This window comes from Pristiophorus japonicus, unplaced genomic scaffold (genome assembly GCF_044704955.1).
Source record: "Pristiophorus japonicus isolate sPriJap1 unplaced genomic scaffold, sPriJap1.hap1 HAP1_SCAFFOLD_79, whole genome shotgun sequence".
Lineage (NCBI taxonomy): Eukaryota > Metazoa > Chordata > Chondrichthyes > Pristiophoridae > Pristiophorus > Pristiophorus japonicus.
The window spans coordinates 2,170-15,630 of record NW_027254707.1 but is presented as its reverse complement, the minus strand read 5'-3'; the positions used below and the strand labels follow the sequence as shown (position 1 = coordinate 15,630).

The 13,461-nt window shown below is 47.5% G+C and overlaps 1 long non-coding RNA gene across 1 annotated transcript; it reads left to right on the top strand.

Moving 5' to 3' along the window:
• Nucleotides 1-3,450: 3,450 nt before the first annotated feature.
• LOC139256883 (uncharacterized) lies at nt 3,451-13,072 on the top strand. Its single transcript, XR_011592211.1, has 3 exons — nt 3,451-3,973; nt 4,693-4,779; nt 12,963-13,072. It is a non-coding gene; the product is annotated as an uncharacterized lncRNA (long non-coding RNA).
• Nucleotides 13,073-13,461: the final 389 nt, after the last annotated feature.

Here is a 13,461-nt window from a genome sequence, read left to right as displayed (position 1 = left end):
ATAGAGGAGTTGGGTGAGGGGTTTGGGGAGTGGGGTGATAGAGGAGTTGGGTGAGGGGTTTGGGGAGTAGGGGTGAAAGAGAAGTTGGGTGAGGGGTTTGTAGAGTAGGGGTGAGAGAGGAGTTGGGTGAGGGATGTTTGGAGAGTAGGGGTTAAAGAGGAGTTGGAGTGAGGGATGTTTGGGGAGTAGAGGTGATAGAGTAGTTGGGGAGTGGGAGTTGGAGTGTAGGAGTAAAGAAGGTGTATGAGTGATTGGGATTTACTGCCCATTACTTGCCTCTGTTGCACTATGATGGGGTTAATCTTCCCTTTAAAATGTCTTGTATGGTGTGTTTCACTGAAGTTAGACGTGGGGCTGCAGTTCCTTGCAGGCACTGAACTGTTTCTGGTGAATTAATGTGGGTAGTGTTAATTGGGAATAGATTTGAGTGGGATCATTCTGTGCTGAATGAGATGCTAGGCTGCGGGTTTACCATCAGTCCCAGTGACGAGATGCTGTTGACAACAAATCCAGGGACCACATACATTGTGACTCCAAATCCAGGGACCACATATATTGTGACTCCAAATCCAGGGACCACATACACTGTGACTCCAAATCCAGCGACCACACACACTGTGACTCCAAATCCAGGGACTACATACACTGTGACTCCAAATCCAGGGACTACATACACTGTGACACTAAATCCAGGGACCACATACATTGTGACTCCAAATCCAGGGACCACATACACTGTGACTCCAAATCCAGGGACTACATACACTGTGACTCCAAATCCAGGGACCACATACATTGTGACTCCAAATCAAGGGACCACATACATTGTGACACCAAATCCAGGGACTACATACACTGTGACTCCAAATCCAGGGACCACATACACTGTGACTCCAAATCCAGGGACCACATACACTGTGACTCCAAATCCAGGGACCACATAAATTGTGACTCCAAATCCAGGGACCACATGCACTGTGACTCCAAATCCAGGGACGTCTTACACTGTGACTCCAAATCCAGGGACCACATACATTGTGAATCCAAATCCACGGACGACTTACACTGTGACTCCACATCCAGGGACCACATACACTGTGACTCCACATCCAGGGACCACATACATTGTGACTCCAAATCCAGGGACCACATACATTGTGATACCAAATCCAGGGACCACATGCACTGTGACTCCAAATCCAGGGACAACATACACTGTGACTCCAAATCCAGGGACTATATACATTGTGACTCCAAATCCAGGGACTACATACATTGTAACTCCAAATCCAGGGACCACATACATTGTGACACCAAATCCAGGGACGACTTACACTGTGACTCCAAATCCAGGGACTATATACACTGTGACTCCAAATCCAGGGACTATATACACTCTGACTCCAAATCCAGGGACTACATACATTGTGACTCCAAATCCAGGGACTACATACATTGTGACTCCAAATCCAGGGACCACATACATTGTGACTCCAAATCCAGGGACTACATACATTGTGACTCCAAATCCAGCGACGACTTACACTGTGACTCCAAATGCAGGGACTACACACATTGTGACTCCAAATCCAGGGACGACTTACACTGATGCATCAAATCCAGGGACTTCTTACACTGAGGGACCAGTTACAATGAGACATCAAATCCAGGATGAATTACATCGTGACACCAAATTGAGGGATTACTAATACCGTGACAACAAATCCAGGGACCAATAACACTGAGACATCAAATCCAGGGAGCACTTACACTGAGACTACAACATTACATAGGATATACGGCACAGAAACGGACCATTCGCATTATCCAGTGCATGCCGGTGTTTATGCTCTGCTCGGTAATTAGAGAGCATCAGTATGGGGAATGGCCATGCAGGTGAAACCAGCTCTAGTTAGGGTGAAAGGTGGGTAATGAATGAAGATATCATGGTGGAATCAGATGGTGACCAGTGGGGTCTGGTGACAGATTGTCAGAAGCCCTTTTCAGGCAGATGGATGATTAGATGTAACCAGCACAACAACTATATCCATCTGTTCTTGTCCAACATCCCCAAATCTAATGTCACTAATTAATTTTCCGTGAGAAATGTAGAGATGTGAAAGAACAGAGGAAATGAGGCTTGCACAGGAAAGAAGATACCTTGAGTGAACACATTGTGAGGCTGTTTAGTGACTTGTCTGTGTGAGGTTAAAAACATGAAATGGAAAAAGGCACGTCCAGTGCCAAAAGTGCTTTCTAAGTTACTCACTATATCCTAAGCCGAATATCCTACTGACTATCCCAATCACTAATCCCAGTCCTAAAAAATAACCATAAACCACACCCACTAACCGCTAAACCTACATCTAAACACATTCCCTAACCAAGGCTAAGAACATAAGAAAATTCAATAAGTTCATGGCTTATATGATCTTGGCTTCAATTCCACTTCCCTGCCCTCTCCCCATAACCCTTGACTCCCCTATCTTACAAAAATTAGTACATCTGCAACTTAAATATCCCTCATATGCGGTCCCTCAAAATGAGATATATTCAATATCCAGCCTCCATTGCACTCTGGGGCAGAGAATTTCAAAGATTCACGACTCTCTGAGAGAAGAAATTCCTCCTCATTTCGTTTTTAAATGGGCGACCTCTTATTCTCAGACTATGCGACCTAGTTCTGGATTCCCCCACAAGAGGTAACAAAGGTCAGTGGGGAAGATAAAGAGCTTATAAAGGAAGTAGTTAAACAATTATGTTGATGCAAACATTACTGCAAGGTATGTTAGTAACAAGTAATTATAATCAACTAACCCATCAAAATTAGCAAAGACAATTACAAAGATTAGAACATTTCAATGTTGATCACATGCAGTTTGTGTGGAGATCTATTAACCGCATCCAACAATCGTTAAACAATACAGAAAATAACAGATTTACAGTCTTAAGCCTTTAGTTCTTTCAAGGGTTGGTTGAAAGGAACGTCAAATGAGTGTAAAGTGAGACACGCCGATTCAGTCCATGACACCCACAAGCCGTATACTCAAATGAAACAAGTTTGGGATTTGATGTGGCAAAAGATGAATTACGTGAGAAGTGAAATAATCTAGAGTAAGAAAAGGCCCAGAATGGAAGGGACGGGAACATTAATGAGTCTATTTTTATGGAGAAATCCAATATTGGACACAGGGTGTTTGAAACAATCCTGAGACAGAACATTACTGTCCAGCTCAGGGACAGGGTTATACAGAGCAGCAGGAACAATGACTGAGGGCCAGAATGAACATGTTCAGTGCCCAATGGGGGCCTAGGAAATCATGTCCCAGTCATGACGTTCCATTCCTATTTACCCAGCATTCCCCGCGACGGAGGATGTGCCGAGCCCAGACTACAGGGGCCCAGTGCGCAGGTGCGAGGCCGAGCTGTGTTTGGAGCATGCGCGGTGCGTGTAATGGCGGAAAGGACATGGTGAACATCTGTTGCGCAAAACAGTCCATTCTCCGCGGGGCGGAGGGGAGTAAAGGACCAGCGGGGAGCCGGGGAGGCTTCATAAACAACCGGTGCCCGCCGGAAGCCCGGAGTAACAACCGGAATATCGGCGGCTGCAGCCTCGAGGCTTTCTCCCGGTAACAGGCCCAGGGTAACGGCGGCCATCTTTGTACAGGAAGGTAGGGTCAGTCCTCCGCCATCTTGGTTCAGTCAGCAGCAAAGCGCATGCGCGGCCATCTTGGTAAAGTAACAGCTGAGTTCCTTTGCTCAGATTCTGATAAAAGTAAATTGATTTTTACAGATTGAATTAATACAGAGAGCTGCGCATGCGCGGTTCAGCCCCACCCCCTGTGTCATTCCCAGTGAGCAGAATAGCACATGCACCCTCCCCTGCCCCAGCCCTGCCTGGGATCACCATTCACTCAGTGAGCGGAAGAAGATGGTTTAAAACAGCCGGGATTGGAGACACCACGACCCCAGGGTAAGGCTCAGAGATCAGCATTGAGTCCGGGGGGAGTTCAGGGGGAGTCGGGGGCTGTGTGTAAGGGGCAGAGTGGACCAAGAACCAGTCTCAGTGCGTGGTGTGAGTGGGGGAAGGTAGAGGCCATTCTCGGGCTGTGTGTGGACAGTGTGTGTCCAGGGTAAGGGAGACAGAATGGGCAGAATCCGCTATTTACAATCTGCTGCTTTCTCTCTCCACACCAGGAGTGAACGTTCCTGGTTTAGTTCCCTCGGGGGCTGTGTGTAAGAGGCAGAGTGGAGCAGGAACTCGTTCCGGGACATGGTGTGAGTGGGGGAAGGGGGAGGCCATTCTCGGGCTGTGTGTGGACAGTGTAAGGTAACAGAGAAAGTAAACCACCTCGCTCTTTCAAATCATTGCTGTTTTCTTTCCCCAAATCAGTCGTGAGTGTTCCTGATTCAGTTCCAATCTCACCGTGTCTGTTCTTGGACAGTGAGCAGTGGAAACACAGTCTGACAGTGAGGATGTGGGGAATTTCACAAAGTGCATCTATTGCAGGTACCAGGAGAGGAGAGTGGGAGAAGATATTTTAAAGACGCGTTATATTTCGGTGAACTGAGTTCCCCAAAACCGTGTTGCTGATGATCGCGAGCTACATTGTCACTCCCTCAGATACATCGTATTGTCCCCCGAATCCATATCTTAGAACTAATAATGTTCTCATATTATTATTCTCACAGCAAAATTATTCAACCAGCCAGAACAAATTAGATCTTTCCTCCACCCAGAATACAAGGAACAGTGCAGGCAGCTCCTTCTCACACACAGTAAGTAGATTATCACTCACAGAGCGCAGACACACAGAACTGGCCTCAATCCTATTGTCACAGACAGCAGAAGCTGTCAGTCCCACAGTGATCCGAAGTGACAGAGTTACATTGTGAATCTTACAGCCACATGGAGCAGTAGAATCAGATGCTGTTTCACCATTGAAACAGATCCCACTGACAGGTACATTAAACACACACACTCACTTGCCAGAAACTGGCAGGTAGAGAATAAAACACAATCATCTATCAGAAAAAATGTCAAACAGAAAGTATAAACCACACTCGCATATCAGAAGCTGACGGGTACAGAGCAAAAGCCATATTCATGTTTCAGAATCTGACGGATTCAGTATTTAACCCGCCGAACATACCAGAAGATGACAGGTGCAGAATAAAACCTACATTCCCGTACCACAGACTGACAGATACAGTATACAACACACACCCACATATATGAAAGTGACAGTAACAGAATAAAATCGCCACTTACATACCAGTGAGTGACAGGTAAAGTGTAAATCCCATGTGCACATGTCGGAAAACTGAAAGACAGTAAGTAAAATTGTTACTTACATCGCAGAAACTGATCGGGGCAGAGTAAAACCCACACACACACATCTGAAAAATGACACGTGGAAGGCAAAATCTTCACTAACATATCAGAGAAATACAGGTTTAAAAAGTTAAATTGATTATCACGTTCACATACCAGAGACTGGCAAATACAGATTAAACCCAGACTACCATCGCAGAAACTGAGAGGCACAGATTAAACCTCAACACACACCAAAACCTGACAGTTACAGAAAAATACACACACTTGCATATCAGAGACTGAGAGATACAGTATAAAACCCACACTCACATATCAGAGGCTCACATGTTAAAATCCATATTCCCATAACATAAATTGACATACAGTGACATGCCCATACTCAGGAACCAGTAATTGACAGGTACAGGGTAAAGAACTCTCTTTCATTCCAGAAACTGACAGGTACAAAGGAAAGTCCACTCATAATTAAACAGAAACAGGCAGTTATAGAGTAAGGCCCACAATCACATATCAGAGCTTGACGGGTACAGAATAAAACCCAGGCTCCTATAACAGAAATGGAGAGATACAGAGAAAGGCCCACACTCACATACCAGAGGCAGCTCGATACAGAGTAAAACTCAGATTCAATTACCAGGACCGACAGATTCAGCATAAAACTCACCTCCATAACACAAATTGACAGTTGGAAAGTAAAACCAATACTCTATCAGGAATTGGTGGCACACAGTAAAACAATACCAACATACTGGAGAATGCCGGGTATGGAGTAGAGCTCACATTCACATAACAGAGATGGACAGATACAGCACAGAACACACACTCACACACCAGGAATGGAAAGAAATATAGAAACATAGAAAATAGGTGCAGGAGCAGGCCATTCAGCCCTTCGAGCCTGCACTGCCATTCAATATGATCATGGCTGATCATGCAGCTTCAGTACCCCACTCCCGCTTTCTTTCCATACCCCCTGATCCCCTTAGCCGTAAAGACATCATCTAACTCCCTCTTGAATATATCCAACGAACTGGGCTCCACAACTTTCTGTGGTAGAGAATTGCACAGGTTTACCACTCTCTGGGTGAAAAAGTTTCTCCTCATTTCAGTCCGATATGGCTTACCCCTTATCCTGAGACTGTGACCCCTGATTCTGGACTTCCCCAACATCGAGAACATTCTCCTGCATCTAACCTGTCCAGTCCTGTCATAGTTTTATATGTTTCTATGAGATCCCCTCTCATTCTTCTAAATTCCAGTGAGTGTTAGCCTAGCCGATCCAGTCTTTCGTCATATGTCAGACCTGCCATCCCGGGAATCAGTCTGGTGAACTTTCGCTGCACTCCCTCAATAGCAAGAATGTCCTTGCTCAGATTAAGGCATCAAACCTGCACACAGTACTCAAGGTGTGGTCTCACCAAGGCCCTGTACAACTGTAGTAAGACTTCTCTACTCCTATACTCAAATCCTCTTGCTATGAAGGCCAGAATGCCAGTTGTTTTCTTTACTGCATGCCTACCTTCAGTGACTGATGTACCATGACACACAGATCTCTTTGCACCTCCCATTTTACTAATCCGTCACCATTCAGATAATAATCTGCCTTCCTGTTTTTGCCACCAAAGTGGATAACCTCAATTTATCCACATTATACTGCATCTGCCATGCATTTGCCCATTCACCTAACCTGTCCAAGTCACCTTGCAGCCTCTGAGCATCCTACTCACAGCTCACACTGCCACCCAGCTAAGTATCATCTGCAAACTTGGTGATATTACCTTCTATTCCATCATCTAAATCATTAATATATATTGTAAATATATGGGATCCCAGCACTGAACCTTGCGGCACCGCACTAGTCACTGCCTGCCATTCTGAAAAAGACCTGTTTATTCCTACTCTTTGCTTCCTGTCTGCCAACCGGTTCTCTATCCACGTCAATACATTACCCCCAATACCATGTGCTTTAATTTTGCACGCTAATCTCTTGTGTGGGACCTTGTCAAAAGTTTTTTGAAATTCCAAATACATCACATCCACTGATTCTCCCTTATCCACTCTACTAGTTACATCCTCAAAAAACTCTAGAAGATTTGTCAAGCATGATTTCCCTTTCATAAATCCAAGCTGACATGGACCAATCCTGTCACTGCTTTCCAAATGATCTGCTATTACATCTTTAATAATTGATTTCAGCATTTTCCCCACCACCGATGTCAGGCTAACCGGTCTATAATTCCCTGTTTTCTCTCCCCCTCCTTTTGTTTAAAAAGTGGGGTTACATTTGCTACCCTCCAATCTATAGATACTGATCCATCGTCCATGGAATTCTGGAAAATGACCACTAATGCATCTACTATTTCTAGGGCCACTTCTTTAACTACTCAGACTATCAGACCCTGGGGATTTATCGGCCTTCAGTCCCATCAGTTTCCCTGCAAACATTTCCTGACTAATAAGGATTTCCCTCAGTTCCTCCTTCCCGCTAGATCCTCGGGAGGTTATTCGTGTCTTCCTTAGTGAAGACAGAACCAAAGTATTTGTTCAATTGGTCTGCCATTTCCTTGTTCCCTATTATGAATTCACATGATTCTGACTGCAAGGGACCACGTTTGTCTTCGTTAATCTTTTTCTCTTCACATACCTCTTGAAGCTTTTGCAGTCAGTTTTTAATGTTCCCTGCAAGCTTACTCTCATAGTCTATTTTCCACCTCCTAATTAGACCCATAGTCCTCCTCTGCTGAATTCTAAATTTCTCCCAGTCCTCAGGTTTGCTGTGTTTTCTGGCCAATTTATATGCCTCTTCCTTGGATTGAACACTGTCCCTAATTTTCCTTGTTAGCCACGGTTGAGCCACCTTTTCGGTTTTATTTTTATGCCAGACAGGGATGTACAATAGTTGTAATTCATCCATGTGATCTTTAAATGTCTGCCATTGCCTATCCACCGTCAACCTTTTAAGTATCATTCGTCAGATAATCCTAGCCAAATCACGTCTCATACCATTGAAGTTTCCTTTAAGTTCAGGACCCTAGTCTCTGAGTTAACAGTGTCACTCTCCAGCTTAATGAAGAATTCTACCATATTATGGTCACTCTTCCCCAAGGGGCCACGCATGACCAGATTGCTAATTAATCCTCTCTCGTTGCACAAGACCCAGTCTAGGATGGCCAGCTCTCCAGTTGGTTCCTCGACATATTGGTCTAGAAAACCATCCCTTATACACTCCAGAAAATCCTCCTCCACAGTATTGCTACAAGTTTGGTTAGCCCAATCAATATCTAGGTTAAGGTCACCCATGATAACTGCATTATCCTTATTGCACACATCCCTAATTTCCTGTTTGATGCCATCCCCAACCTCCCTACTACTCTTTGGTGGTCTGTACACAACCCCAACTAACGTTTTCTGCCCTTTGGTGTTTCGCAGCTCGACCCATATAGGTTCAACATCATCCCAGCCAATGTCCTTCCTTACTATTGCATTAACCTCCTCTTTAACCATTAACACTACCCCACCTCCTTTTCCTTTCTGGCTATCCTTCCTGAATATTGAATACCCCTGGATGTTATGTTCCCAGCCTTGGTTACCCTGGAGCCATGTCTCAGTAATCCCAATTACATCATATCCATTAACAGCTATCTGTGCAGTTAATTCGTCCACCTTATTACGAATGATCCTCGCTTTGAGACTCAGAGCCTTCAGGCTTGTTTTTTTAACAATCTTTGTCCTTGAAGAATTATGTTGTAATGTGGCCCTTTTTGATACAGAATGAAACCCACAGGCAATTACCAGAAATTGACAGGTACAGGATAAAATCCAGCTCTCGTATCAGAAACTAACATGCAGAGTAAAACCCTCATCCACATACCAGAGATGGACAGATACAGAGTCAAATCCACACTCCCACACCAGGCACCCACTATATAAGAAAATAAGAACATAAGAAATAGGGGCAGGAGTAGCCATACGGCCCCCCGAGCCTGTTCCACCATTTAATATGATCATGGCTGATCCAATCATGGACCCAGGTCCTCTTCCCTGCCCGCTCCCCATAACCCCTTATTCCCTTATCGGTTAAGACAATGTCTATCTCTGTCTTAAATATATTCAATGTCCCAGCTTCCACAGCTCTCTGCGGCAGCGAAATCCACAGCATTACAATCCTCTGAGTAAAAATTCCTCCTCACCTCAGTTTTAAATGGGGGCCCCTTATTCCAAGATTATGCCCCCTAGTTCTATTCTCCCCGATCAGTGAAAACATCCTCTCTGCTACCACCTTGTCAAGCTGCCTCATTATCTTATACGTTTCGATAAATCACCTCTCATTCATTCTTCTGAATTCAATGAGTAGAGGCCCAACCTCCTCAACCTTTTCTCATAAGTCAACCCCTTATCTCCGGAATCAACTGAGTGAACCTTCTCTCAACTTCCTCCAAAGCAAGTATATCCTTTCATAAATATAGAAACCAAAACTACACGCAGTACTCCAGGTGTGGCCTCACCAATAACTTGTATTACTGTAGCAAGACTTCCCTGCTTTTATACTCCATTCCATTTGCACTAAAGGCCAAGATTCAGTTGACCTTCCTGATCACTTGCTGTACCTGCATACTATCCTTTTGTGTTTCATACACAAGTACCCCCAAGTCCCGCCGTACTGCAGCACTTTGTAATCTTTCTCCATTTAAATAATAACTTGCTCTTTGATTTTTTTTCTGCCATAGTGCATGACCTCACACTTCCCAACATTATACTCCATCTGCCAAATTTTTGCCCACTCACTTAGTCTATCTGTGTCCTTTTACAGATTATTTGTGTCCTCCTCACACATTGCTTTTCCTCCCATCTTTATATCGCCAGAAAACTTGGCTACGTTACAGTCAGTCCCTTCTTCCAAGTCGTTAATATAGATTGTAAATAGTTGGGGTCCCAGCACTGATCCCTGCGGCACCCCACTAGTTACTGATTGCCAACCCAAGAATTAACATTTATCCCGAATCTTTGTTGTCTGTTAGTTAGACAATCCTCTATCCATGCTAATATATTACCCCCAGCCCGTGAACTTTTATCTTGTGCAGTAATCTTTTATGTGGCACCTTGTCAAATGCCTTCCGGAAATCCATATACACCACACTCACTTTATCCACCCTGTTCATTACATGCTCAAAGACTTCCAGCAAATTTGTCAAACTTAACTTCCCCTTCATAAATCCATGCTGACTGCCTGACCGAATTCTGCTTTTCCAAATGTCGTGCTAATGCTTCTTTAAGAATGAACTCTTCAACATTTTCCCAACCACAGATGTTAGGCTAACTGGTCTATAGTTTCCTGCTTTTTGTCTGCCTCATTTTTAACTGAGTGCGGCTCTCAGTCCCCGGGCAACACCGAGTGTGGCTCTCGGTCCCCGGGCAACACCGAGTGTGGCTCTCAGTCCCCGGGCAGCGCCAAGTGTGGCTCTCAGTCCCCTGGCAACGCCGAGTGTGGCTCTCAGTCTCCGGGCAACAGCGAGTGTGGCTCTCAGTCCCCGGGCAACACCGAGTGTGGCTCTCAGTCCCCGGGCAACACCGAGTGTGGCTCTCAGTCTCCGGGCAACACCGAGTGTGGCTCTCAGTCCCCGGGCAACACCGAGTGTGGCTCTCAGTCCCCGTGCAACACCGAGTGTGGCTCTCAGTCTCCGGGCAACACCGAGTGTGGCTCTCAGTCCCCGGGCAACACCGAGTATGGCTCTCAGTCACCGGGCAACACCGAGTGTGGCTCTCAGTCCCCGGGCAACACCAAGTGTGGCTCTCAGTCCCCGGGCAACACCAAGTGTGGCTCTCAGTCTCCGGGCAACACCGAGTGTGGCTCTCAGTCCCCGGGCAACACCGAGTGTGGCTCTCAGTCACCGGGCAACACCGAGTGTGGCTCTCAGTCCCCGGGCAACACCGAGTGTGGCTCTCAGTCCCCGGGCAACACCGAGTGTGGCTCTCAGTCACAGGCAACGCCAAGTGTGGCTCTCAGTCACCGGGCAACACCGAGTGCGGCTCTAAGTCCCCGGTCAACACCAAGTGTGACTCTCAGTTCCCGGGCAACACCGAGTGTGGCTCTCAGTCCCTGGGCAACACCGAGTGTGGCTCTCAGTCCCTGGGCAACACCGAGTGTGGCTCTCGGTCTCCAGGCAAAACCGAGTGCGGCTCTCAGTCCCCGGGCAACACCGAGTGTGGCTCATTTTCCCCGGGCAACACCGAGTGCGGCTCTCAGTCCCCGGGCAACACCGGGTGCGGCTCTAATTCCCCGGTCAACACCGAGTGTGGCTCTCAATCCCCGGTCAACACCGAGTGTGGCTCTCAGTCCCCGGTCAACACCGAGTGTGGCTCTCAGTCCCCGGGCAACACCGAGTGTGGCTCTCAGTCCCCGGGCAACACCGAGTGTGGCTCTCAGTCCCCGGGCAACACCGAGTGTGGCTCTCAGTCCCCGGGCAACACCGAGTGAGGCTCTCAGTCCCCGGGCAACACCGAGTGAGGCTCTCAGTCCCCGGGCAACACCGGGTGTGGCTCTCAGTCCCCGGGCAACACCGAGTGTGGCTCTCAGTCCCCGGGCAACACCGAGTTTGGCTCTCAGTCCCCGGGCAACACCGAGTGTGGCTCTCAGTCCCTGGGCAACACCGAGTTTGGCTCTCAATCCCTGGGCAACAACGCGTGTGGCTCTCGGTCCCCGGGCAACGCTGAGTGCGGCTCTCAGTCCCTGGGCAACACCGAGTGCGGCTCTCAGTCCCCGGGCAACACCGAGTGCGGCTCTCAGTCCCCGGGCAACACCGAGTGCGGCTCTCAGTCCCCGGGCAACACCGAGTGCGGCTCTCAGTCCCCGGGCAACACCGAGTGCGGCTCTCAGTCCCCGGGCAACACCGAGTGCGGCTCTCAGTCCCTGGGCAACACCGAGTGCGGCTCTCAGTCCCCGGGCAACACCGAGTGCGGCTCCCAGTCCCCGGACAACACCGAGTGTGGCTCATTTTCCCCGGGCAACACCGAGTGTGGCTCTCCGTCCCCGGGCAACACCGAGTGCGGCTCTAAGTCCCCGGGCAACACCGAGTGCGGCTCCCAGTCCCCGGACAACACCGAGTGTGGCTCTCGGTTCCCGGGCAACAGCGAGTGCGTCTCTCAGGCCCTCAGTCAGAGCCACTGGCCCCAGCAGCAGCAACCCCGGGGGCAGTACCTCCACCACAACAGGAAAACAACAACTTACATTTAGACAGCAGGCCCAGCAATTCCCAGCCGCTCTGTATCAGGGGGCGCTGGATGTGGAAGTCACTCACTGGCCTCCTGTGTGGGTCTGTTTGTTACATCAGTTTGAGCTAGATGGAGAGCGGGGAGAAGCTGCTAGGTTTCACCCCCAGTACCTCTGGGCCCAGTGGGAACAACAATTTCCCATGTGGGCCTGTCGAGGGAGGTGGGTTCCATTCCCTGAAGGACAGCAGTGACCCAGATGTGTTTTTACGACAATCCGGCAGCTTTCATGGTCACTTTTTTCTGGTGCCGGCCCCACAAATGAACAGACTCATTAAGCTCAATTTCACAACCTGCCTTTGTGTTTTTGTGGGTTCTCTCTCTCACTCACTTTTCCTGTTTGAAATTCACTTTACAGGGTGTTAAAAGGGGAGGATTTGTAGACTGGAAGCTCAAACCAAACATCACCTCAAGATCTGACAGTCACTCGGTACATCGGGACTGGAATATCATCAGCTTTTGACCATAGAAACATAGAAAATAGGTGCAGGAGCAGGGTATTCGGCCCTTCTAGCCTGCACCGCCATTCAATGAGTTCATGGCTGAACATGCAACTTCAGTACCCCATTCCTGCTTTCTCACCATACCCCTTGATTTCCCTAGTAGTAAGGACTTCATCGAACTCCTTTTTGAATATATTTAGTGAATTGGCCTCAACAACTTTCTGTGGTAGAGAATTCCACAGGTTCACCACTCTCTGGGTGAAGAAGTTCCTCCTCATCTCGGTCCTAAATGGCTTATCCCTTATCCTTAGACTGTGTCCCCTGGTTCTGGACTTCCCCAACATTGGGAAAATTCTTCCTGCATCTAACCTGTCTAACCCCGTCAGAATTTTAAACGTTTCTATGATGTCCCCT